Raw genomic sequence first — 27,267 nt, 5'->3', positions numbered from 1 at the left:
TTGAAAGCCTGCCATTAGAACCAGAAAATCTTGTTGTGCTGTGGTCGTTGTAGTCAAGTGGACCTGGCAAGTTCTACCAGTTACTACTTATGTGACCTTGAGCAGTTGATTTTTACTTCTAAGAGATTCATTTACCTTATTTGTAAAATGGGATTAATGATAGCACTGTGTAGGGTTCTTGTAGAGAATAAATTAAAGAATTTGTATAAAAGACCAACTTAGAAAACTTCCTGGCACAGAATACATTCTCAGTGAATGTTACCAGTTATTCTTTTCTAATGGAATTTTTGTTTAAAAAGGCATTAAAAGTCTAAATTTTTAAAATAATATTTTCAAAATAAAAAGGCATGACTTTGATACACTTCTTGTCTTTTCAAAATGTAATAATTCTTAGCTGAACATACTTGAGGGACGTTCTCTATAAATGGAAGCTGATTTCCATTGGGATTATTTCTTATACTTCTATGTATCAATTTAAGATATTTGGAAAGGTGTTTTAGAAATGAAACACTTGGATAATGTCTTAAAAATGTGTATGTTTGAAAACATTTTATAAACTTGTACTGAAACACCGAAATGAAACATTTTATGCAAAGAAAAAATTAGCACCTTTTTAACATTTGGTTGTACATATAGGTTTCTACCAGAGAATAAGGGCTCCCCATTGAAAATATTTTGATGGAGTAAATTTTTATTTTGTAAGTGCTTGGCCTCAAATCAAGAAAAATGCTGGTTTCTACAAAGATGATTGAAATAAATGTTTTCAAATTTTAAACATTTGCTGGCAAAGCAGATGTTTTATTTGAGACAAGTGTTTAGGGTTGTGTGTAAACACTACGTAAAATGTTTTTTCTATGTGTGTAAAAAGCTGTATTTAATATGAAATATGGCAATGTAAGCACTACGTTTGGGTTGTATGGATTTGGTAAGTAAAAGTGATTTGTATTATGAAAATTAGAAAACAAACTGGGCAACTTGAAAGTGACATTACTCACTTTTATGATGAGAGGAATTAGGAAGTCATTTGAAGTTAGATGCTTTCCTGGTTTAATTTATTAATATTTGTGGTTCTCTGGCCGTTGCTTTCCTTATCTGGTATGATAGGAGTGATCTACTATAATTCATTCAAGTCCTAAGCAGGAACATTTAATGTGAATGTCTGAAGAGAAGCTTCTTTTGCTTCAGATGGATGGATGGATGGATGAAATAAAAAGTTGAACAACCCTTCATGAGTTTACTGTGAACATATTGGACAGAAATTTAATCTTATATAACTAAAAGATATATATTTTTACATGTATAATTTGGGGTTTAAGTGCATTTGATTTCAGAAGAAGGAATATTTAAGTTATCTGTTTTTTTTCCAATTTCTGTAGAAGAAGAAGAGGTTTGATTAGTAAACTTCCTAGTTTACATCTGCTGTCATTCTGGCTGCCCAGATATTAAGAGGACTCTTACTGGCATGTTGGTTCTACAGAATTATGCCATTAGGAATATACATACTATACATACACTCACTGCTTTTAAACCAGCATTTTTTACTTGACAGTTTATCATCAGCACTTTTTAATATAAACAAACATAAATATAGTATGTTTAGGGCATGGTATCCTTTTGCAAAAATAGACCTCAATTATTTAAAAAATAATTCAACTCTGTTAGAAATTCAACTCTGTTGTTTTTGCTATTATTCACAATGTTGGAATGAAAATTATTAACACACTTATATAATTTTACTACTTTGGGATTAATTACTTGACATAGACCAAAAAGCATATGAACATTTATGCATTGTTTGCATATTACTAAATTGTCCTCCAGAAAATATCTACCAGTTTTTATTCTATCAGAGTATTATCAGTACATCTTTCCTACAAGATGAGATATTAACATTCTTTCTATAAATAAGAGTAATTCATTGCTGTTTAATTTGCTTTTCTTTTATTATATATTAAGTTGGACATTTAATCGTCAATGTTAACTATATATTATTATTACATTTATCCCCTTTTAATTTTTTTGATTATACATCCTTTTTTCTATAGCTTTAAAAAATCAAGTGAAGTCTAACATGCATGCATGAAAATACAGGCATTTTAAGTGTTCAGTACTATGCGTTTTTACAAATGAATACACACTTAAAAAAAAATTAGAGATGTGGGTTTACAGAAACATCATGTAGTAAGTACAAAGTTCCCATGTATCTTCCCTCTCTGACACACAGTTTTCCCTATTATCAACATTTTGTGTTAGTGTGGTAACTTTGTTACAATTCATGAAACAATATTATTATAATTAAGCTATTGTAACGCACGGTTTACATTGTGTTGTATAGTTCTACAGGTTGGTGTGTGTGCATGTGTGTAGTAACTTTTAACTTATATGTAATCTAAAATTTGCTTTTTTCCCTTTTGAATTATATAATTCAGTGGTGTTAATTACATGCATAGTCATGCCTCCATTCCCATTATCTCTTGCCAAAACTTTTCCATTGCGCCAAATAGAAACTCTATACCAATTAAGCATTAATTCCCTATTCCTCTCCCCCTCTTTATTTTTGGTAACCTGTATTCTAGTTGTTTTACTTCATGAATATACTTGTCTTACTTATTTCTTACTAGTGAGATCATACAATATTTGTTCCTTGTTGCCTAGTTATATCACTAAACAGGATGTCTTCAAGTTTCAACCATGTTGTAGCATGCATCAGAACTTCATTCTTTTTATGGCTGGATACTATCCCATTGTATGTATTTACCACATTTTATTTATCCATTCAGCCTTTGATGGACACGTGGGTTACTTCCACCTTTTGGCATTTGTGAGAAATGCCACTATGAACATTTTTATGCAAATGTCTGGATCTTTGCTTTCATTTCTTTTGGGTAGATATCTAGAAGTGAGATTGCCAGGTCATATGGTAATTCTATATTTAACTTTCTGAGGAAATCCTATACTGTTTTCCAGTGTCTGCACTATTTTACATTCCTGTCAACAGTGTACAAATAATCCTATTTCTCGAAAACACCCTTTTAATCACTGTCCTGATGATCTAGAACATCATTAGACCCTAGAAACCTAACTCAAAGGTAGTCAATATTCCTTTATCACCTCCTTTTCTCTATTTGTGAATTTCATTTAAATCAGTAAATGTACACATTTATGGCTGACTTTCTTCATATAACGTGTTATGGCTGTCATTTATATATTGTTGATAGGATTAGTAGTTCATTCTTCTTTTAAAAATTTCAGTACAGTATTCCATTGGATAACTACACAATTTATTTGACGATTCCCTTGTTGGTAGGCTTTTGGATAATTTCCAGTTTTGTTTATTATGCATAAAGCTGATACGGACATTATTGTATATATCTTTGGATGGTCATATATAATTTTTTTGTGATATATTCTTACAGTGAAATTACTGATTCATAGAGTAAGCATATATTTAAGTAAGTGCTAATAATAATACAAAGTGATTATTTTTTCACTTTAATTAGCAATGTTGAGAGCTCCAGTTACTCCATATCTTCAACAGCACTTGGTTTGCTATTGTCAGTGTGTTTAATTTAGCCCCTTTGGTGTGTATGTAGTAGTATCTCATTGTGGTTTTAAATTGTAATTTCTGATGAATAATGTTGTGTTACCCCAGCATACTCAATTAGTTCCAAATCAGGTTTCTCATCGCCTTACTCTGTTTCTTCTTACCTTCCATTTTGCAGTTAATAGAAGCATAAGTGCACACCTAGTTGTTTAAGTTAGGTACTTGTAATGTCTTATATGGCATTAGTAGACCATAAGATTCTGTAAGAATAAAAATTATATCTTAATTGTTGAATGAATGAGTCCTTCATTTTAAATTCATGTAGTTGCAGAATTGTGTATCATAAAGGTTTTTATTTGTTTTTGTTTTTTAGGTACTGGGGGTCAGAGATTGAACCCGGTACCTCGTATGTGGGAAGCCGGCGCTCAATCACTGAGCCACATTGGCTTCCCTGAGTTGGCTTTTTCATTTGTTTTGCTTGTTGTTAGTTTTTAAATAACTGTTTCCTCCCTTTCCTCTCTGTTGTCACTATTACCTTAATCTTTCCATGAGCCAGTATTCAGCAAAACTGAATTAAAAGTAATCTGAAATTGTGACTAATTTTCTGCTTCCTTTCTCTTTGTCTTATTTGGTCTGCTAAATGAGGATTGCTGTTTGTTGTTTTTAATCAGAGAAGCTTTTACTTGCAGAAAAATCATTAATAAAATACATGATTCCCATATATTACCCTTTTATTAACAACTTGAATTGGTATAGTATATTTGTTACACTTGATGAAAGAGCCTTTTTACAATTGTTCAATTAACTTAATTTTTAAAAAGTTTTTTAGGATTTTTAAAAATTAAAGTTAATAGATCACAAAGAACATTACATTAAAAAACATAAGAGGTTCCCATATAACCCACTCCCCATCCCCCTACCCCCATCATTTTTGTAAATTGTGTTTTTTTGAAGATATATGCCTCTCAAAAAATGTTACTTTAAAAAACATGAGGATCCCGTATACCCCCCACCTCCCCACCCCACTCCTCCTGCACCAACAACGTCCCCCATCATTGTGGCACACTCATCACACTTGGTGAACACATTTTGGAGCACTGCTGCACCACATGAATAATAGTTTACCCTGTAGTTCACAGTCTCCCCCAGTACATTCAGTGGGTTCTGATAGAATATAAAAAGTCCAGCGTCTGACCCTGCAGTATCATTTAGGACAACTCAAAGTCCCCAAAATGCCCCCACATGACATCTCTTCTTCCCTCTCCCTGCCCTCAGCAACTACTGTGGCCACTTTCTCCACCTCAATGCTACAATTTCTGTTATTACTAGTCACGATAGTTTCATAGTAGAATACCAGTAAGTCCACTCTAATCCATATTTTATTCCTCCATCCTGTGAACCCTGGGATGGTTATGTCCAGTCCCCCTCTACATCAAGAGGGGGCTTAGATTCCATATGGATGATGGATGCAATTCTTCTTGCAGTTGTAGGCACTCTTGGTTCCCTGATGTGGTGGTTGACCATCTTCACCTCCCTGTTAGCAGACCTGGGTAAGTCCAACGAACCAGAGAGTAGGAGTTGCAACTCTGCTGAGGCTCAGGGCCTAGCTGGCACATGGCCAGTCCAGAGATTCAAGTCCCCTGAGTATACACCATCCCTAGCACCAACCACAGGTTCAGTAAAAGGGATAGAAGAGGCATGGTCACATCTGAGTCCAGCTCTATCACACTGAGGAACACAAATTATAAAGTAGGGCCCTCTGACATGGCACAAAACTCCAAATCCATCTGCCATGACCATATACTCTGTGGGTCTCCATAGCCTTCAGGAGAATCAGCACCTAGGGTTGTATCTACTTTGGCTTTTTCTGGGTTCCTGCTGAGGTGTGTGTAAGCACAACTCCTCTGATGACCTCTCGACTCTTTTTTAAAAAAACTCTTAGCCATATAAACTCTCATTTGTCTTTGCCATTTCCCCCTTTTATTCAAGGTCAAAAATCAGTTTTGAACACATGATCCTACATGTTGGCTGAGATATTCTGGTGGTCTGAGTTGACCCTTTTATTCAAGGTCTTTTCTAGTTGCATCACCAGCTAGTGATTGGTAGTAATCCCTTGGCACCAGGGAGGCTCATCCATGGGAGTCATGTCCCACACTGGGGGGAAGGTACGTTTACATGCTGAGTTTGGCTTAGAGAGTGGCCACATTTCAGCAACATGAAGGCTCTCAGGAGGTAACTCTTAGGTACACTGCAGCTCTAGGCCTGGTGCATATTTCAGGCACATAGGCTCATAAGCATAGTCATCAGTATCAAGGGTTCATTATTAGACCATCCTTCCTTGTTGGTGTTTGCCGTTGCACTTGGGGGATTGTTGCTTTTCCATTGAGGAATGTGACAGAGCTCCCCTGGGTAGGAACTCAGCACTCCCTTAGTTAACATTTGTAACTGTAACTACTATGAGAATACCCAGTATATATCAGAACATTTTTATGTCCCCTATATACATGCCCTGGAGAACTCCCTCCCACCCATGTGCCCCCCCATCAATACACCCCACACCAGTGTTCCTCCCCTGCCATAGTTGAACCCCTCTATGGTCCAAAACTTCTTCAACAATGAAGCTCAATATATTGCCAAATTCAATTACTAGGAAATTAAAATATAGTGATGGGTTTAAAGTTTAAAAATAGAATACATACTAATTTAGAAAAACTAAAATAAAGTAAAAATAAATTGGTGTATTAAAAAAATGAAAAATACTATAAAACTTTGTTTTTGACATTTTGCCTTTCATCACTGTACTGGGTGTTGCCCCGTATGTACAGTGGCAAGGCACTTTCTTTCATTTCTTTCTAGTGTCTACATCCAGTTTTTTCTTCTTCTAATTTTTAGTTTTGTCTCCCAAGAAGTTTTAGATCATAGTAATTCACATATGCCATATAGCGGACTCCCATATATCCAACATCAAACCCTTTTCTCCTTTCCCCAGCAATGATCTTTTTATATGTTCATGTTATATTTGCTGCAGCTGATGTACAGATTTTGAAACATAGCTATCAAACATAGTTCCATTTTGGTTTACAATATGGTTTATATTTTAGACTGTACATATTTTAAATTTTTAGTTTCCTTATATTTTACATTATGGTTTACATTTTAGCTTATACCTTTTATACACTTTTTGTGTAAGTTAATATGTCCTATATCCAATATTACGTGATATTGTGGAGCACCACCATTGCCCCCAGTTGCCCTGTTTCCATCTATTTTATACCTCTCACCCCCTCCCCTCAGGGCCCACAGTGACAATCAATCTTCACTACTTGAGGGACCAGATTTACAGATACTTGCAACAATGCAGAAGGCTTGACATACTAGACTGCCCTAACCGATTTCCCTCTGTTTGAGAGCATCAGGTCTCCGCAGGATGTGGGTACACGTTCACACTCATTGTATGGGTCTCCACCCAATGATATAACACACTATGATAAAATGAGCACTCACACACTCCCTAGAAGCCTGCCCCTGTACCAGATGCCCCCCCCCCAAGCACCTTAAACATGTAATCCTTATTATATTTTCTAAAGAGTTTTTTCAACATTATAGTTTCAACCATATACCTGACAGTTTCCCATAGTCAACTGTTCCCCCATCCCTCCCCGCAATTCCATGGGCCATCTGACCCAACCTCCCAACCCTAGACCCCCTCAAGCCCACAGAGCCTCACTCAAAGGTATCCCTATGCCCCCATCTTACCCCTTCCCTGTACAAATACTTACCTCCAGCTTATAGTTTTCACCCACGTAGGCATCAGCTCACAACCTTCCTCTACCTGCCAAATTCCTTTAGCCTACTTCCAGTTTCTAGCTCTCTGAGACAGCTTGGTTTGCTTGTTTCATATCAGAGAGGTCATGTAGTATTTCTCTTTCAATGCCTGGCTTACTTCACTCAACATAAGGTCCTCAGGATTCATCCATGTTATCACTTGTGTTTGTACTTTATTCCTTCTTATAACTGAGTAATATTCCATTGTATATATATACCACATTTTATTTATCCATTCTACTTTTGATGGGCATTTGGGTTGATTCCAACTTTTGACAATAGTGAATAATGCTGCTATGAACATTGGTGTGCATATATCAGTTTGTGTTCTTGTTTTCAGTTTTTCTGGGTATATACCCAACAGTGGAATTGCTAGGTCATATGGCAAATATATAGCTAACTTTTTGAGAAACCGCCAAACTGTCCTCCAGAATGGCTGAATCCTTCTGCATTCTACCAGCAATGGATGAGTGTTCCCATGCCTCCACATCCTCTCCAGCACTTGTAGTCTTCTGTTTTTTTGATAGCTGCCAGTCTTATGGGAGTAAGATGGTATCTCATTGTAGTTTTGATTTGCATTTCCCTAAGAGCTAGTGATTTTGAGCATTTTTTCATGTGCTTTTTAGCCATTTGTATTTCTTCTTTAGAGAAGCGTCTGTTCAAATCTTTTCCCCATTTTTTAAGTGTCTTTTTATTTTTGCGATATATGAGTTCTTTATATATGCATATATAAGTCTCTGATCAGATATATGGTTACCAAATAATTTCTCCCATCAAGTAGGCTCTGTTCGCTTTCTTGACAAATTCCTTTGGGGTGCAGAAGGCTTTAATTTTGAGGAAGTCCCATTTATCTATTTGTTCTTTTGCTGCTAATGCTTTGAGTGTGAAGTTCATGAAGCCATTTCCTATTACAAGGTCCTGTGAATGCTTTTCTACATTGCTTTCCAAGGTCTTTATGGTCTTGGCTCTTATATTTAGGTCTTTGATCCATCTTGAGTTGATTTTTGTGTAAGGTGTGAGTTGGTAATCCTTTTTCATTCTATTACATATGGATATCCAGTTCTCCAGGCACCATTAGTTGAAGAGGCCATTTTCTCCCCATTGAGAGGGTTTAGTGGCCTTGTTGAATACCATATGGCTGTATATATGAGGACCTATATCAGAACTCTCAATCCGATTCCATTAGTCAGTATGTCTATCCTTGTGCCAATACCATGCCATTTTCACTACTGTAGCTGTGTAGTATGTTTTGAAGTCAGGTAGTGTGATTCCTCCAATTTCATTTTTGTGTTTCAATATATCTTTGGCTATTTGGGGCCTCTTTCCTTTCCAAATAAATTTCATAGTTAGTCTCTCTAGTTCATTAAAGAATACAGTGTTGATTTTTATTGGGATTGCATTGCATGTATAGATCAGTTTTGTAGGATAGACATCTTAATAATATTTAGTCTTTCTTTCCATGAGCAGGGAATATTCTTCCATTTATTTAGGTTTTCTCTGATTTCCTTGAACAGTGTTGTGTAGTTTTCTGTGTATGTCTTTTACATCTTTAGTTAAATTCATTCCTAGGTATTTGACTTTTTTATTTACTATTGTAAATGGTATTTGATTCCTGATTTCCTCCTCAGATTGCTCGTTATTTGTGTACAGAGATGCTACTGATTTTTGTGCATTGATCTTATAACCTACAACTTTACTGAACTCATTTATAAGTTCTAGAAGCTTTGTTGTAGACTTCTCAGGGCTTTCTATGTATAGGATCATATCATCAGCAAATAGTGAAATTTTGACTTCTTCCTTTCCAATATGGATGCCTTTCATGTCTGGTTCTTGCCTCAGTGCTCAAGCAACTACTTCTAAGACTATGTTAAATAGAAGGGGTGAGAGTGGGGATGATTCTTGTCTCGCTCCTGATCCTACAGGGAAAGATTTTAGGATTTTATGTTTTCACCATTGTAGATGATGTTAGCTGTGGGATTATCATATATACTCTTTATCATGTTCAGAGTTTTCTTCTATTCCTATCTTTTGCAGTGTTTTTTTATCAAGAAAGGGTGCTGTAATTTGTCAAATGCTTTTTCTGCATTTATAGATATAATCATGATTTTTTTCCTTCAATCTCTTTATACGGTGTGTTACATTAGTTGATTTTATTATATTGAGCCATCCTTGCATACCAGGAATGGATCCCTCTTGGTCATGGTCTATTATTTGTTTAATGTGTTGTTGAATACAATTAGCAAGTATTTTGTTGAAGATTTCCACAACTTGGTTCATTAGAGAGATTGGTCTATAATGTTCCTTTCTTGTGCTTTGGTTTGCTTTGGTACTAATGTTGGCATCATAGAATGACTTAGGTGATGTTCCTTCTGTTTTGATTTATTGGAAGAGTTTAAGCAAGATTGGTGTTAATTCTTTCCAGAATGTTTGATAGAATTCACCTGTGAAGTCATCTGACCCAGGGCTCTTAGTTGGAAGGTTTTTAATGACCGATTCTGTCTCTTGTGATTGGTTTGTTGAGATCGTCAGTTTCTTCTTTTGTCAATGTAGGCTGCTTATGTGTTTCTAGGAATTTGTCCATTTCCTCTAAATTGTCCTTCTTATTGGAATATAGTTTTTCAAAGTATCCTCTTATGATAGTCTTTATTCTCGTGGGGTCAGTGGTGATATCTCCTTTCTCATCTCTTAGTTTATGTATTTGCATCTTCTCTTTTTTTCTTTGTTAGTCTAGCTAAGGGCTTGTCAATTTTATTGATATTCTCAAAGAACCAGCTCTTGGTTTTGTTTTTCAGGTGCTTTCTTATTTTCTATTTCATTTAGTTCTGCTCTGTTCTTTGTTTTTTCTTTCTTTCTTCTTCCTTTGGGTTTAGTTTGTTGTTTTTTATTAATTCCTCCAAGTGTGCAGGTAGTTCTTCAATTTTAGCTTTTTCTTCATTTTGATGTATGAATTTATGGCTTTAAATTTCCCTCTCAATACTGCTTTTGATGCATCCCATAATTCGGCTATGTTGTGTTATCGTTTTCACTAGTTTCAAGGTAGTTCTTAATTTCTTTTGAGATTTCCTCCTTGACCCACTGGGTTTCTAAGAGTGTGTTGTTTAACTTCCAAATCTTGGTGCCAAATCTGGGTCTCTGGCCCTTGCAGATTTCCAGCTTCATTCTGCTGTGGTCAGAGAAATTATTTTGTGTGATTTCAATCTTTCTGAGTTCATTGAGGCTTTTTCTGTGGCCCAGCATGTGGTCTATCTTGGAGAATGACCCATGTGCACCTGTGCACTTAAGAAGAATGTATATCCTGCTGTATTTGGGTTCTGTATATGTCTTTAGGTCCAACTCCTCTAATATATTGTTCAAAGTCTTTGTTTCTTTATTGATTCTCTTTTGAGATGTTCTGTCCAAAGTTGATAATGGTGTTTTAAAGTCCCCTGCTGTAATTGTAGAGGCATCTATTCCTTCACTTAGTTTTTCCAGTGTTTGCCTCACGTGTTTGAAGGCACCTTTTTTAGGGGCATAAATATTTATGATTGTTCTTTCTTCTTGAAATATTATCCCTTTCACTAATATGTAGTGTCCATCTTTGTCTCTCACAATTGTTTTGCATTTAATGTCTATTTTTTCTGATATTAATATAGCTACTCCTGCCCTTTTTTGGTTCTGGTTTGCTTGTAAGATAGTTTTCCAGTCTTCACTTTTAACCTCCTTGAATCCCTGGGTCTAAGATATATTTCTTGTAGACAGGATATAGATGGGTCCTATTTCCTTCCAGTCTGATTCTCTTGACAGGTGAATTTAATCCATTGACATTCAGTGTTATTACTTTCAAGGAATTATTCATATTAGCCATATTTTCTTTGGATTTGTGTTTGTTATACTTTAATTTTTATTTTACTGTTTTTGTCTTTTTAGTTGCCATATACTCTCCTCTGTGTCTCTCTAATTTTTTTCTTTCTTCCTGCATTACTCCCTTTAGTATTTCTTGAAGAGCAGGATCCTTGTTGACATACTCTCTTAGTTTCTGTTTATCTGTGAATATTTTGAACTCTCCATCATTTTTGAATGCTAACTTTGCTGGATAGAGTATTCTTGGTTGGAAATTTTTTTCTTTTAGTACCTTGACTATGTCATACCACTGCCTTCTTGCCTCCATGGTTTCAGATGAGAAATCCACATTTAATCTTATGGAGCCTCCTTTGTATGTGATGCTTCTCTTTTCTCTTGCTTCTTTTAGAATTTTCTCTGTCTTGAGCATTGGATAATTTGACAAGTATATGTGTTGGGGTAGGCCTGTTGGGATTCATGCTGTGTGGGGTGCATTGTGCTTTCTGGACATGTACATCCATCTCCCTCAATAGGTCTGGGAACTTTTCAAACATTATTTCCTCCAACACTCTTTCTGCCCCCTTTCCCTTCTCTTCTCCTCCTGGGATGCCTATAATGCATATGTTTGTGCATTTTGCATTGTTATTCAGGTCCATATTCTCTGCTGGAATTTTTGTATCTTTTTATTGATGAATTCTACTATCTGTTTGAGTTCAGATGTACTGTCTTCCACATCACTAATTCTTTACTCTGCTTCTTCAAATCTGCTGCTATTTGCTGAGAGTGTATTTTTGATTTCTTGGATTGTTCTGTTGATCCCCATCAAGTCCATTATCTTTTTGCATATGATTACAGTTTCTTCTGTATGCTCTCCAAGTGTTCTCAATATGCTCAATCTCTTCCTTCACTTCATTAAAATGGTCCCTGATACATGTTTTGAGAGCTTTGATTAGTCATTCAGTGTTCCACTCCTCTTCCTGGTTTTTCAATTTGTTCATTAAATTGGGTCATGTTTTCCTGATTATTGGTATGGCCTTTAGTTTTTTGTTGCTTTCTGTTCATCATTTTATCTTATTGGGTTTATTCAGTTGATTAGGTTCTTCATCTCGGGGTTTAATTAGTTGTTGCTTTTGTGCACGTGTTATGTCTTCTCTTTGTCACTTTGTTCTTCTTATTCTATTTCCTTATTGTTAGCTAAGTTCCCTTGAATGAAAATATTAGGGTCAAAGAAAGGAAAAATAGTAAGAAAAGAAAAATATTATTGTAGTGCTGATAGTGAATGTTAGCAGAAGAATCATGTGAGATCTAGGAGAATGGATATTGAAGTCATATAAGCTGTGTAGTTATAGCAGTAAAAAAGTGGAGTACGTATAATGAAATAGTAAAACTGAATATGGTGAGCAATATAATATGAGTTAAAAGACCAGTGTGGTCAGGAGAGAGGGAAAGAGGAAAGAGAGGACAATAATATAAAGAGTGAATGAAAGATAGAAAACAGAATAGAGGTATTAGAGATAAAAAGTCAGAAATACTGGGGGCTAAACAAAGAGAGGTGGAATGTAAGAGAAACAATAAATGATGGTGGATAGAAACATGTAAAGGAAAGGGGATAGTATTAGTAGCCAAAATCAGTACACACAGAAAAGTGGAAATTGAGGATGAGGAAGCCAGCAAATAAGAAATGTTGCCTGCACACCTTTAAAAAAAAGAAGGAAAAAAAAAGGAAAATCAAGCAAGAAAAAAGAGAAAGGAAAAAAAAAAATGGGGCCATGGGGTGACAAAGAGGAAGGTAAAAGAAGAAAACAAACCAACACAAAAGACCAGACAAGGCCTCAGGCCAGGAATCCTTTTTGCAATTGAATAAACTGCTTAGGAGTCTGACCTTCCCCCTTTCTTCCTTTCTCACTTCCCTCTCTCCAGGGCAGTATGAAGGCTGTGTGAGGGTTCCCATAGGAGATTCAAATGGGTCTCTGGTAAACCAACTCACCTCAGAAAATTATGTCTCTTAGTTTCTTGAGAGAGAGCACCCACCCCTTTCCAGGAACCTAATTATGCTATTGGAAGCCTGCTAAGCATGTCTTATTGTCCCTCTCCCTTAGGTGTGTTACAGGGGAGCTAGTTAATTTTCTGATTCCACCTTCTCCCAGACCAAGTTTCCTATCCCAGGGCATTTAGGTAAATCAGGCTCTCTCAGGAGATTCACCTCTCCTCTCTTCCTAGTCTTTCTGCAAGTTAGCTGATATGCTCCTCCAAACTCAATAAAATGGGGGAACCAGAAAATTGAACCTGCACTCCTTGGGCCCCTCTACACCTGCCACCTAAACCCTCCCACTCTCCCAGTTAGTCCGGGAATGGAGAGCTAGGGCAATGGCTGACTTTCCAGGAGTGCTAGTTTTGGGGAACATAGGCGCAGGAGAATGTGGACTCGGGATACGTAGGTCTGTGAAATGTGGGTTGCGGGGGTTTAGGGAATATGGGGTTGGGGTTCTCGCATTTGCGGAACATGGGACTTGGGGATGCTGCCTCGCAACTGGTAGTTCTCAGTGAGCGCTGCGGCCCTTAGCCCTTCCCAGGCGCCTGAGTTCAGTGTTAGAAACCCACAGTTTTACCTTGAGGAAGCACTAATTTTGTTGCAGTCTCTCCAGATTGACATCCACACCCCTCCTGCTTTGTAGGTTCCTGAAACAGCCTACTCCAGCAGGATTCTTTCACTACTCAGCCAGTCCTTTGCAGGAGAGATGATGAACTTACTCTGACGCCCTGTACTATTAACTTTAGTTCATGGTTTAACATAGGGTTCACTCTTTGTGTAGTGAAGTTCCATGGATTTTGTTTTTTTTAAATTTGTAATTAATTATCATATGTAAAACCTAACATTTCCCCTTTTAGCCACATTCGGATATATATTTCAGTGCTGTTAATTACTTTCACAATGTTGTGCAACTTTTACCACTATTCATTACCACCAATTTTTATTGTTCCAAATAGGAACTCAGTACATTTTAAGTCTTAACTTCCCATTCCCTGTCCCCAACCCCTCCCTTAATAACCTATATTCTAGATTCCAACTCTCTGCGCTTCCTTATTCTAATTATTTCTTATCAGTGAGATCATACATTATTTGTACTTTTGTATCTGTTCTGTTTCACTCAATATGATGTCTTCAAGGTTCATACATGTTGCAGGGGTCAAAACGTCATTCCTTTTTATGGCTGAATACTATTCCATTGTGTATATATGCCACATTTTGTTTATCCATTTATCTGTTGGTGGACATTTGGGTTAGTTCCATTATTTGGCAATTGTGAATAATGCTGCTATGAACATCGATTCCCTGCTTTCAATTCTTCAGGGTATATACCTCGTAGTGGTATTGCTGTGCCATATGGTAGATCTATACTTACCTTTCTGCAGATTCACCAGACTGTCTTCCATAGTGGCTGCACCATTTTACATTGCGACCAGCAATGAATGAGTGTTCCTATTTCTCTGCAGCCTCTCCCAAACTTGTAATTTTCTTTTTCTTCTTAATAACAGCCATTCTAATGACTTTGAAATGGTATTTCATTTTGACTTTGACTTGCATTTCTCTGATGGCTAATGATGTTGAGCATCTTTTTCTTTGTGCTTTCTAGCTATTTGTGTATCCTTTTTGGAGAGGTGTCTATTCAACTCTTTTGCCCATTTTTAAATTGGTTTGTTTGTCTTCTTGTTTTTTATGTTGGAGGAATTTTTTTAGTATTCTGGATATTAAACCTTTATTGGATATATGGTTTCCAAATGTCTTTTTCCATTGTATATGTTGTTGTTTTACTTTCATGATTAAGTCTATTGAGGCACAAACGTTTTTAATTTTGATGAAGTCCCACATATCTGTTTTTCTTTTATTGCTGTCCCAACTTATACTCAGTTTTGTTACAAATGCATTGTTGATAGCAACTCCTGGCTTGTGTTTTAAATAAATAGGAAAACTAAGAAGCCATTGTCTAGCACAAGCTCCTGAATATCCTCCCCTATATTTTCTTCTAGGAGTTTGATAGTTCTAGCTTTTATATTTAGCTCTTTGATCCATTTTGAGTTGATTTTTGTATGAGGTAGTGGGCTCTTCTTTTTTTTTTTCTTTCTGCAATGGAGATCCAGTTTTTCTAGCACTATTTGTTGAAGAGACTTTTCTTTCCCAATTTAGTGGTCTTTGTCCCCTTTATAAAAATCATTTGGCCATACATGTGAAGGTTGATTTGTAAGGCCTCAGATTATTTCCATTGGCTTGTATGTCTGTCCTTGTGACAGTACCATGCTGTTTTATTTTGAGTTTGTAGTAATTTTTAAGATCAGGAAATCTGAGTTCTACAAATTCATTCTTTCTTTCAAGATGGCTTTAACTATTCATGGCCCCTTCTACACTTACATATAAATTTGATGATTGAGTTTTCCATTTCTGTAAGAAGATTGTTGAAATTTTAATTGGGATTGCTTTGAATCAATAAATCACTTTGGGTAGAATTGCTATCTCAACAATATTTAGTCTTTCAGTTCATGATTATCAGATATCCTTCCATTTATTTAGGTCTTCTTTGATTTCTTTTAATAATGTTTTGTAGTTTTCTGTGTGCAAGTCCATTACACCCTTGATTAGATTTGTTCCTGGGCATTTGTTTCTTTTAACTGTGACTAGAAATGGCATCTCCCCCCTTGAGTTCTTCTTTCAATTGTTCATTACTTGTGTATAGAAACACTGCTGAATTTTAGGTGTTGATCTTGTACCCTGACATATGCTGAATTCATTTATTAGCCCTAGGAGCTTTATTTTTTATTTTTTTCTGGATTTTCTTTAAATAAGATCATGTCATCTGTAAATAGGTAAAGTTTTACTTCGTTTTTCCAGTTTGAGTGCCTTTTATCTCTTTTTCTTGCCTAATTGCTTTGGCAAAAACATCTATACAGTGTGGAATAACAGTGGTAACAGTGGGCATCCCTGTCTTGTACCTGTTCTTAGAGGGAAAGCTTTCAGTCTTTCACCATCGTTAAGTAGGATGTTAGCTCAGGGTGTGTATATATAGTGTTTATTATTCTGAAGAAGTGTCCTTCTATTCCTAGTTTTCTAAGTGTTTTTATCACTAAGGGGTGCATCTTTAAGATTCTTATGCCACAGCCTTTGTCTATGGAATCTTGGAACAATGGCCAACATCAGAGTGGGGCCCTCAGCGATCCGAAGTCACAAATCAAAAAATGTGCTCAATTATGCATGATTATTTTGTTAGCTCACAGCATCTCTAATTAAAAATTAAAAATATTTAAAAAGCATGCTCAGTGATTGGCCATGACCACCCTGGTCTTGCGGAAGAGGATTTTTTATGTCCTTTTCTGTGATCACTTAGCTAACCAGGGGTTGAATCCGAGAATGGGGAATGGGTGCTGGTGCCTGCTGCATGAAGATAACATTTTACTGGTCATTTTACTGTAATTTACCAGCCTCACCAGCCTTGTCTTCTAGCTCTTCCCTGGATGCTGTACAGTGTTTATTGGCCTCTGGAATTTTGAAATAGTTGCTTCAATTTCTGCCTGCCTAATATTTGTTCTAGTGGAGTTTCCTACTCTGCCATCTTCCCAGAGAGGATTGTTTTTTATTAGGATTAAGTGGGTCTGGGACCTCTACCATTGAAGGATACTAGTGTTTATTAGAGACATATTTGACATAAGTTGTGAAAATCCACTCTTTATCTTTCACCTTTATTCTGAGGCTGAAAAAGATGAAATAGGAATAAGGTGATTTAATGAGCAATATGAATGAATAGAATAACATTTTTATTTCTCCATCTCTCATATGCTTTAATTTTGTATGCCTTTTCTGTAATGGGTGGTCTCTAGGAGTTAAATAAGAAAAATGAATTCTGACAAGTGTTATTACATTTTTTTAAATAATCAATTTTTCACATTTATTATTGGTAAAGAAAGTAAAAACCTGAGTAAATGAAATTTCTACATACACTAACTCTTTAAATTTTTTACTAGTTTTAGTTTCCTTCCTCTCAACTCTTAAAATGGCTACTAGAGGTAATAACATCCATTGACGTAAATTTAGTTTCTATTCTTTTCTGTTTGTACTTTGGTAGAAAAATGACCAAAAAGCACTGTATAACTAATCTGTTATGTAAAGAGGTCTCAAACATATGTGTAGATTCTTAATCACTTGTAAGCGATTTTTGCTAATAATATTTAAAGATAGTCCATATAAAGTATGTATTGTACTTGGCTTATAATTCTGCACATTCTCTATTATTGTTACTATTATGAACATTTGCAATATTTTGCTTTTAAGTTTTTAAAATTGTAATTGATTCAAGTTTATGTTATAAAATGTAACATTGATTTGTAATTATATCCATATATATTCTTATCTGGGACAGAAAGGGTAAATATTAGGTACTAGGTTAGGAATTATACACACCCATAGTTGTCTAATTTATTTTCTTTACAATAATAGCCTCCTAGGAGTACTTGTAATTGGTGAAAGTCATCTTCCATCAAATATGTTCCAGGGAGAATTATTGAAAATGTTATAGTAGAAATTCCTGGGTATAGATCCTTAAAATATTTCCTGATTTGGTATCAGTTTTGAACAGTTCATTAAATTATATATTATAAGTCCATAGGACCAATAATCATGTCTTTTTTATATTTGTTTAATACCCTGCACAGTGTTTGACATTTTAGCTGTTCACTTATTGCTTATTGGATTAAATTGAATCACATTTCAAATGAGTAAGCACTAAAATTAAGAAGACAGCTATAGGGCAGAATTCCTTTAAAAGCTTTGAGTTTTGAGTTGGAATGATTTGGGCCCAAATCCCAGCCCCACATCTTAGGGCCCTGGGTAGATTGTTTAATCTTGATTCTTACCATCACCATCTGTCCTTATAAATTATCGCCATTTGGGAAGATGATGATACCTATCTTTTACAATTGTTATAAAGATTAAATATATATAAAGCATCTTTCTTCAAACGTGTCTAGCTCATAGTAATATTTAGCAATTTAACAATTTGTAGCTAGCATCATCATCATTTTTATTGTCAGGATCAATTGATCTCTGCTTTGAAACAAAAGAAATCCATTGTTTTATTAATGTACAATAAAATACTTTATCTGTTATTACCCTCTGATTGTTTTAGATTTAAACAGTTTTGCATTAGAAAATGCCCAAGGCAAAAACAAAGTGAAGAAGTATTAATTCTAATTTTGTATGTTATTTAGACATTCATTCACTAAATATAAAGTTACAGCTGTGTTTCAGGTACTGGTCCCAGACCTGAGGATATACCAGTAAATAAAACAATGTCCATATTTTTGTGGACTTTGTGATTTCCTGGGGAAGGCATCATTAATTAATAACCAAATAAATAGATATTGTAATGTAGAGATATAATCATATTTATATTTAATATTTTAAAATATATTTACATATATAAATATATAGTGGGACCAGGAGTTCTCTTTTAGTCATATTAAGTTTTAGATTCTTAATAGAAATCCAAAGAGAGGTGGTAAATGCATTTGGGTTTCAGTGTCTAGAAAAAAGGGAATGGTTAGAGCACAGACTATCTTTTAAATTTTTTTTTTTCAGGCAAAATTGCCTTTATTTAGCTTTTCATGCCTTGTTATGCTTTGTTGCATCATAACCTGAAATCTGCCCACTTCCCTAGCAACAGCTAACAGCACAAAACCACAAGTCCGCCCACAAGTTTCTGCCAATCCCCAGCCGCCCCGTAGCCCTCACTCCTCCTGCTTTACCCCGCCCTCCTCATTCTCTATATAACCCACTGCACTTCCTTAATAAACCGGACTTGCGTACCAGACCTGGTCTCCGCGGCATTCTTTCTCCCCTCGCCGCGCGTCCTCCACGCCTGAGAGCCCCTCTGAGGCTGTCTGCCGCAGCCTCAGACGCCTTTGCAGCCAGCTGACCCCTCCAAACCCCCCCGTCAGCGTCGGGGTGCAAGCCGCCCCAGCCGCAACTGGCGCCCAACGTGGGGCAAGAACAACCTTTTATGAAGACGTACAGTTAATCTTGTCAATCAAGACTTATGATTTCTATTATTGTAGATATCTTATTAACATTTAAGCTCATGTATTGATATAATAAACTTAAGTATTAATATAAGCGCTTATTTAATTTTTGGCCATTTGGATAGAGCTCTTTTATAAATTTTTATTAATTTATATTTACCATCCGGAGGTATCAAAATATACACTGACATTGAACGAACAGACAAACACAGAACAATCACAACACAGTAACAGAAACATACAGTTTACAATTAATTCATAATTCTTAGTTTTTTAGTATAGCTGCTTTTAAATCCTCTGTTATATAGCACATTTTAGATTGTACCTTTCAAGATTTTCTCTGGAATCCATGCTGCCTGCAACACGAAAGCCTGTGCTCGGAAACATTCCTATCAGTTATCAGCAATCAGCTAAAATAACTTGAGCAGCAGTTAGGCAGACCATTAGCACACATTTTTGGATAATTACTGTAAGACTATAGTGAGACTTGAAGTTCAGGAGTAAACTATTGATTTACAACTGAAAATTTCTTTTTAAACCTTGATAAAATTTTTGTACTAATTTTAATATCTTGGTTAAAGAAGTCTAATTAGAATTAGCATGGAAATAAAACAGAACACCAATGTTGCCATGTTTTTCTCTCATACCAGTGGATTAATTATATCAGCCTTCACTAGCCCAGAGATACATTGTCATGTAGATAGTAGGGAGCCCAAAGAGTTGTGAAAAGGGGTGGGCGTTTGCTGGAACAGAGTTGATTGCTTTATAATCTTGTGTGGATTTTCCGGCTTGTGGCTGGCCTTGTTGATAGGCGGGGCCAATTTCAGGTAGGTATCAGGGCCCGAGAGATTGGCAGTGAAAGCCAGGGGTTGAAGGGGACTAGTAGATCCCAGTAAGCCTGGAGTTGCCTGCCGGAAACTTTACATTGGTGGCAGGCTAGTAGGCCAGCAAGTGCTCTGACTTGCGGCGCTTGGCGGGAAGATAGACGCCCGCCCATTTTTCTGCCGGGGGCCGATAACGGGGGTCTTTACTTTGAGAGCGTGGCGAAGGGGTGGGAGCGAGGTCCCACGGGGGTGAGGCAGTGGTCACGTTGGACCGGACTTGAACTGCCACTACGTTGGGCGCTAGTTGCGGCTCTATCTAAATGGCTAAAAATTAAATAAGCGCTTATATTAATACTTAAGTTTATTATATCAATACATGAGCTTAAATGTTAATAAGATATCTACAATAATAGAAATCATAAGTCTTGATTGACAAGATTAACTGTACGTCTTCATAAAAGGTTGTTCTTGCCCCACGTTGGGCGCCAGTTGCGGCTTGCACCCCGACGCTGACGGGGGGGTTTGGAGGGGTCAGCTGGCTGCAAAGGCGTCTGAGGCTGCGGCAGACAGCCTCAGAGGGGCTCTCAGGCGTGGAGGACGCGCGGCGAGGGGAGAAAGAATGCCGCGGAGACCAGGTCTGGTACGCAAGTCCGGTTTATTAAAGAAGTGCAGTGAGTTATATAGAGAATGAGGAGGGCGGGGTAAAGCAAGAAGAGTGAGGGCTACGGGGCGGCTGGAGATTAGCAAAAACTTGTGGGCAGACTTGTGGTTTTGTGCTGTTAGCTGTTGCTAGAGAAGTGGGCAGATTTCAAGTTATGATGCAACAATGCTTTTTTTTTAAAAAAATGTGTTTTCCATTATTTTTAAAAGATACTTAGTTTACATAAAATGTTACATAAAAAAATAAGTGGGGAAGTGGACGTGTCCCAATGGATAGGGCATCCCTCTACCACATGGGAGGTCCTTGGTTCAAATCCCAGGCCTCCTTGACCCGTGTGGAGCTGGCCCATGTGCAGTGCTGATGTGCGCAAGGAGTGCCCTGCCACACGGGTGTCCCCTGCATAGGGGAGCCCCATGCTCAAGGAGTGCACCCCGTAAGGAGAGCTGCCCAGCATGAAAGGAAGTGCAGACTGCCCAAGAATGGCACCGCACACACGGAGAGCTGACACAACAAGATGGTGCAACAAAAGGAAACACAGATTCCTGGTGCTGCTGATAAGGATAGAAGCAGTCACAGAAGAACACACAGTGAATGGACACAGAGCAGACAACTTGGGGGAGGGGAGGGAGAGAAATAAATAAAAAATAAATCTTTAAAAAAAATAAAGGATTCCCATATGCCCCATTCCCCACACCTCTCACCCCTTCTCACATTAAAATCTTTCATTAGTGTGGTACATTCATTGCAATTGATGAACACATTTTGGAACATTGCCACTAATATGGATTATAGTTTACATTGTAGTTTACACACACTCCCACTCAATTCTGTAGATTATGGCCATATATATAATGACCTGTATCTGTCATTGCAGTGTCACTCAAGACAATTCCACGTCCTAAAATTGCCCCCATATTACACCTCTTTGTCCCTCTCCTTGACTTCAGCACCTCCAGTGGCCACTGTCTCCACACTGATGATATAATTTCTTCCATTGCTGGAATCATAATAAGTATAGTAGAATACCAGGAAGTCTACTTGTCTATATTTTATTCCCCAATCCTGAGGATTCTGGATGGTGATGTCCACTCCATCTCTAATTGAGAGGGGGATTCTATCCCATACTTCTGATGGATGGGGCTTGCTTGTAGTTGTAGACTCTCTTGGTTCTTGGTGTGGTTGTTGTCCATCCTCACCCCCTTGTTAGTTGTCCTGGGTGAGTCCAATGAACTGGGGAGTAGGTGTTGCAACTCTGCTTAAGCTCACGACCCAACTGGCACATGAAAAGTCCAGAGATTCAAGTCTCTTGGATGTACACCTACCAAATCCAGCACCAACTATAGGTTCAAATAAAGGGGAAAAAACAGGAATGTGTAGAGAAGTCATATCTGAGTCCATCTCTGTCACTCTTGGGAGCATAAACTCCAAAGTAGGACCCACTGGTAAGGCACCAACCACTGGAGCTTTCTGCCATGACTGTAGGACCTGGGTGTCTCCAGAGCCCTCAAGAGCCCCACTATTTGAGGTAGTATTTACTTTACCTTTGGAAAGACCTCCCTACTCATTTTGAAGTCTCTTAGCCATATAAACTTATTTGTCTTCACTTTTTCCCCCTTGTATTCAAGGTCTTTTTCCAGTTGCATTGCTTGTTGGTGTGTGGTAGTAATCCTTCAGTGCCAAGGAGGCTCATCCCCAGGAATCATGTCCCATGCTGGAGAGAAGGTAATGCATTTATATGCTGAGTTTGGCTCAGGTAGAGGCCACATTGAGCAACAGGGAGGCTCTCAGGAGGTAATTCTTAGGCACCTTACAACACTGGGTTACAATCCAACTTCAAGAACAAAGGCTCATAAGGGTATTTGTAAATATCAAGGGCCCATCAATGGACACTAGTCATTGCCCTTGTACTTGGGTGATTGTTGCTGTTCCATTAGAGAATGTGGCAGAGCTCCCCAGTATGGGAATTCAATATTCTTTCAGTTGTGGTGTGAATCTCTACCCACTGTGGCAATGCCCCATGAATTTTTTAGCACATTTGTATACCTTATATATATGCCCAGGTGAACTTCCTCCCATGCATCCCTGTTCACTGACACCTCACAGCAATGATCCTCCCCGGCCATTGTTGGTATTCATCTGTGATACTTAACTTCTTCAAAAATGAAGCGCAGAATATTGCCAAATACAATTGTTAGGAAAATGAAATAATGATGATAGGTTCAAACAAAGAAATAAAATATGTAATAATTTAGAAAAACTGAAGCTAAAAGTAAAAAAAAAATTGGATTAAAAAAAAGGAAAAATATTAAAAAAATTTTTTTGATGTTTTGCCTTTCATCACTGTAATATCTGTCATCCTGTATGTACAGTGGGATTTTCTTCCATTTCCTCCTCAGTGTCTTACTGTTTTTGTTTTTTGTTTTACATTTTGTCATCAAAAAAGCTCTAGGTAACAGTAAAGTCGCATACAGAATATAGGGGTCTCCCATACACTCAACAACCTCTCCCTTTTCTATCCTCTTGTATCAATAAACTTTTTACATGTGGATGGTACATTTGCCACAACTGGTGTACAAATATTGATGCATAGCTATCAACCATGGTCAATGGTTCACATTATGATTTACACTTTTATAAAGTTTTTGATGAAATTTAACATGACCTGTACCATCATTGCAAGATCATGCAGAACACTTCCATTGCCCTCTAAATACTCCCTCTTCCATCTATTCTATTTTTCACTCCCCCTCCTCTTGGGGCCCACATCAGCCACGAGGCTTCAGTCCTTGAAGGACAAGATTCATAGATACTTGCAAGAACACTGAGGATTTGACATACTAGTCTGTCCTCCCCTATTAGGAACCGCCCATGCTCTCTAGAGACATCCTCCCCTATTTGAGAATATCAGGCCTCCCCAGGATGGGAGTCCAACTCCTTCCTGCTCATTATGTGGGTCTCCTCCCACTGATACAATATGCTGTGACAAAATAATCACTCACACATTCTCTAGAAGATAGCCCCAAGGGTGCTCTCTCCCAAATGCCCCCTATCCAACACCCTAAACCAGTAACCCTTCCAAGTGAGTAGTTGTGCAGTGAAGGGCTATGACAGCAGTGTAGTGGTACTTTTGTGGTTATGTGGTACAAGCTTGATGTGGGAGTGGTGGGGAGGATGGGTTCCATGGTCTGTGGAACTGGGGAGAGGGCTGGGGGAGGGAGCAGCTAAACCAAAGGCTATCTTTAAAGCCATTGCCAAGAAGACAGTGACTGGAGGAATGAATGATCCAATGAAATTGTTAAATATTTTAGTCAAGAAAGATAAGAAATGAGTTTTGCCTAGATTAGAGGTCATTGGTTAGTTTGTTAAGAGATGTTTCAGAAAAGTGGTTAGAATTGAAAACCATACTGAAGCTGAAGATAGAATGATGGTTAACTTTATAGGAACAGCAAATATAGCTAACTATATCACAAAATTCTGTTATACCATCAATATTTGTGAAATATTTTACAGTCATCAGAAAATAAGTGATTGCTTAATGTTAATGTACTCAAGGATTCTTTTTCTTTATGTGCATATTAATCTTTATGTCAATGTTATTACTGATCGATTGGGGTGATTTTATGAATTAGAATTTTATTTTTCTGGTAAAAATAATTTTACTGATTGATTCTTTGAGATTAAAACATGTTCTTTCATGAGATTTGCTTGACCTAATTTTAAATAACCATAATTACCTTCTTTTTCATTATATACAATAATTTAAAATACCTACACTAGAAATGAAAATGGTACAGGTAATAGTGTAGAGGGAGATTTAACTCTGTTTCATATATTTTAGTTGGATAATAATGCTATGTAAAAGTTTGAAAAAGAAAGTGTATTTATTTTTTATCTTTAATAATTGTCTTTACTTTTAAAATTTTACCCAATATAATCAGCAACACCACAGTAATATAGGTTGCTTTTTTTTTTTTTTTAAGAAGATGCTGTGGTTAAGTAAATTTACTCCATGTGCATAGTGTCCTTGTTAGAAGCAAGAGAATCCCTGCATAGGATAGTGGACCTGTGAAGACATGCTCATATTGACTAATCTTTAGGTTTACATTTTTAGAAATAAAGCACTTTAACAATCATTTATTTTCAACCCAATAATCAGATTGCATGACCACAGTGTTAATATACTTTGAAAGACACCTCATAAAAATATAAAAACAATGTTATCATTGAGAAGCTTAATGAAACTGAACATCCTTTAACCAATTTAAAAACAACAGTTAATAAATATAAAAGTAACTATTTTTATCCACAAATCTAGAAGGTGTTCCAAATAAAGGTAGGTGAGTTTGAAAAATTTCACATTGGCTATGATCCTCTTTGACTGGGTAAATAGATCCCCGCTGAACTTTTTTTAAAATCAATTTTATGGATACATATTAATAAAGCATGTACACCTCCAAGGTGTACAGTCAATGGAATTTGCTATAATCACATAGTTGTGCATTCATCACTTCAATCATTATTAGAACATGTTTCTTTATTTCAATATTAATAATAATAGACAACAAAACAAAGAAACAAAAAATTCCTCACCTTTCAAACTGTCTATGCTTCCCCCACTGTACATAGCTGCTGTTTCTGGCTGTTCTATCCAAAGTATATAATCAATGGTTTTTAATATAATCACAATTTTGTACATTTATCCTCTTAAAAATTCTAGGACAATTTCATTACTTCAAAAGGAAAGACTCCACACTCCTTAATGTTCCTTCTTCAGACCTATATAACAACTAATCTTTCATCTTTATGTATTGATATATATTTACATTTTATATAAATGGAATCATACAATATGTAGTACTCTGTATCTGGTCTTCACTTAGTATAATGGGCTTTTTTTTGTCTGATATTAACATTCTGTAGTATTAAATTTCACTTGTTCAGCTTCAAGGAAAAATGGTTTTATATATACAATTCTACCCATATTCATATTTCACATAATATATGTATATTTCACTTAATATATTTAGTTCATAATAGGACAGTCATACAGTATATTTCCTTTTGTGTCTGACTTGCTTCACTCAACACGGTGTCCACAGGTTCATCCATGTTGTCATATGTTTCACGACTTCCTTTCTTCTTACCACTGCATAATATTCCATCGTGTGTATACTCAATTTGTTTATCCATTCATAAGTTGATGGACACCTGGTTGTTTCTAGCTTTTGGCTATCATGAATAATGCTGCTGTGAAAATCAGTGTTCAGGTATCTATCCATGTCACTGTTCTTGGTCCTTTTGGTATATACCTAGTTATGGTATTGTAGGGTCTATATTCAACTTCATTAGGAACTGCCAAACAGTCCTCCACAGCGGCTATACCATTCTACATTCCCACCAACAGTGAATAAGCGTTCCTATCTCTCCACATCCTCTCCAACATTTACAGTTTTCCAACTTTTAAATATTGGCTGGTCTAATAGGTATGAAATGATATCTAATTGTAGATTTGATGTGGATTTTCCCAATTGCTAGTTATGTTGGACATTTTTTCATGTGTTTCTTCACCATTTGTATTTCTTCTTTGAACAGTTGTCTTCTCAAGTCTTTTGCCCATTTTTTAATCAGATACCTTGTCTTTTTATTGTTGAGTTGTATGACCATCTTTTAGATCATGGATATTAGACCCTTATCAGATATGTGATTACCAAATACTTTCTCCCATTGAGTTGGCTGCCTTTGCGCCCTTTTGACAAAGTCCTTTGAGGTTCAAAAGTATTGAGTTTTGAGGAAAGTCCCATTTATCTACTTTTTCTTTTGTTACTCATGCTTCGGGTGTAAGGTTTAAGAAACTACCACCTACCACCAGATCTTGAAGATGTTTTCCTACATTTTCTTCTAGGAGTTTTATGGTTGTTGTTTTTATATTTAAGTCTTTGATCCATTTTGAGTTAATTTTTATATAAGGTGTGAGATAGGCGTTCTCTTTCTTTTGTATATAGCTACCCAGTTCTCATTGTTGAATAGGCTGTCCTGGCCCAGCTGGGTGTGCTTAACAGCCTTGTCAAAAACTTCTTGACTTTAGATATTGGGGTTCATTTCTGAGTTCTCAATTCCATTCCATTGGTCAATTTGTCTGTCCTTATGCCAATACCATGATGTTTTCATCACTGAAGCTGGGTAATATGCTTTAAAGTCAGGAAGTGAGAATCCTCCAGCTTCATTCTTTAAGACATTTTTTTGCTATTCAGAATTCCTTACCTTTCCAAATAAATTTGATTATTGACTTTTTGATTTCTGCAAAAAAAGGCTGTTGGGATTTTTATTGGGATTGCTTTGAATCTGTAAATCAGTTTTGGTGGAATTGACATCTTAATGATATTTAGTCTTCTAATTCATGAGAAAAGAATGTCTTTGCATTTATTTAAATTTTCTTCAGTTTCTTTTAGCAATGTTTTGTTGTTTTCTGAGTATAGGTCCTTTATATCTTTGGTTAAGTTTAATTGTTTTAGTTGCTATTATAAATGGAT

General features: G+C 36.5%; 1 protein-coding gene across 3 annotated transcripts in view; it reads left to right on the top strand.

Annotated features, from left to right (window-relative positions):
• METTL15 (methyltransferase 15, mitochondrial 12S rRNA N4-cytidine) overlaps positions 1 to 27,267 on the top strand; it is a 257,669-nt gene that overhangs the window by 63,273 nt on the left and 167,129 nt on the right. The gene's annotated exons all lie outside the window — the stretch shown is intronic.

The sequence above is a fragment of the Dasypus novemcinctus genome, chromosome 10 (genome assembly GCF_030445035.2).
Source record: "Dasypus novemcinctus isolate mDasNov1 chromosome 10, mDasNov1.1.hap2, whole genome shotgun sequence".
In the NCBI taxonomy this organism is placed as follows: domain Eukaryota; kingdom Metazoa; phylum Chordata; class Mammalia; order Cingulata; family Dasypodidae; genus Dasypus; species Dasypus novemcinctus.
This window is presented reverse-complemented; position numbering and strand designations above follow the sequence as displayed.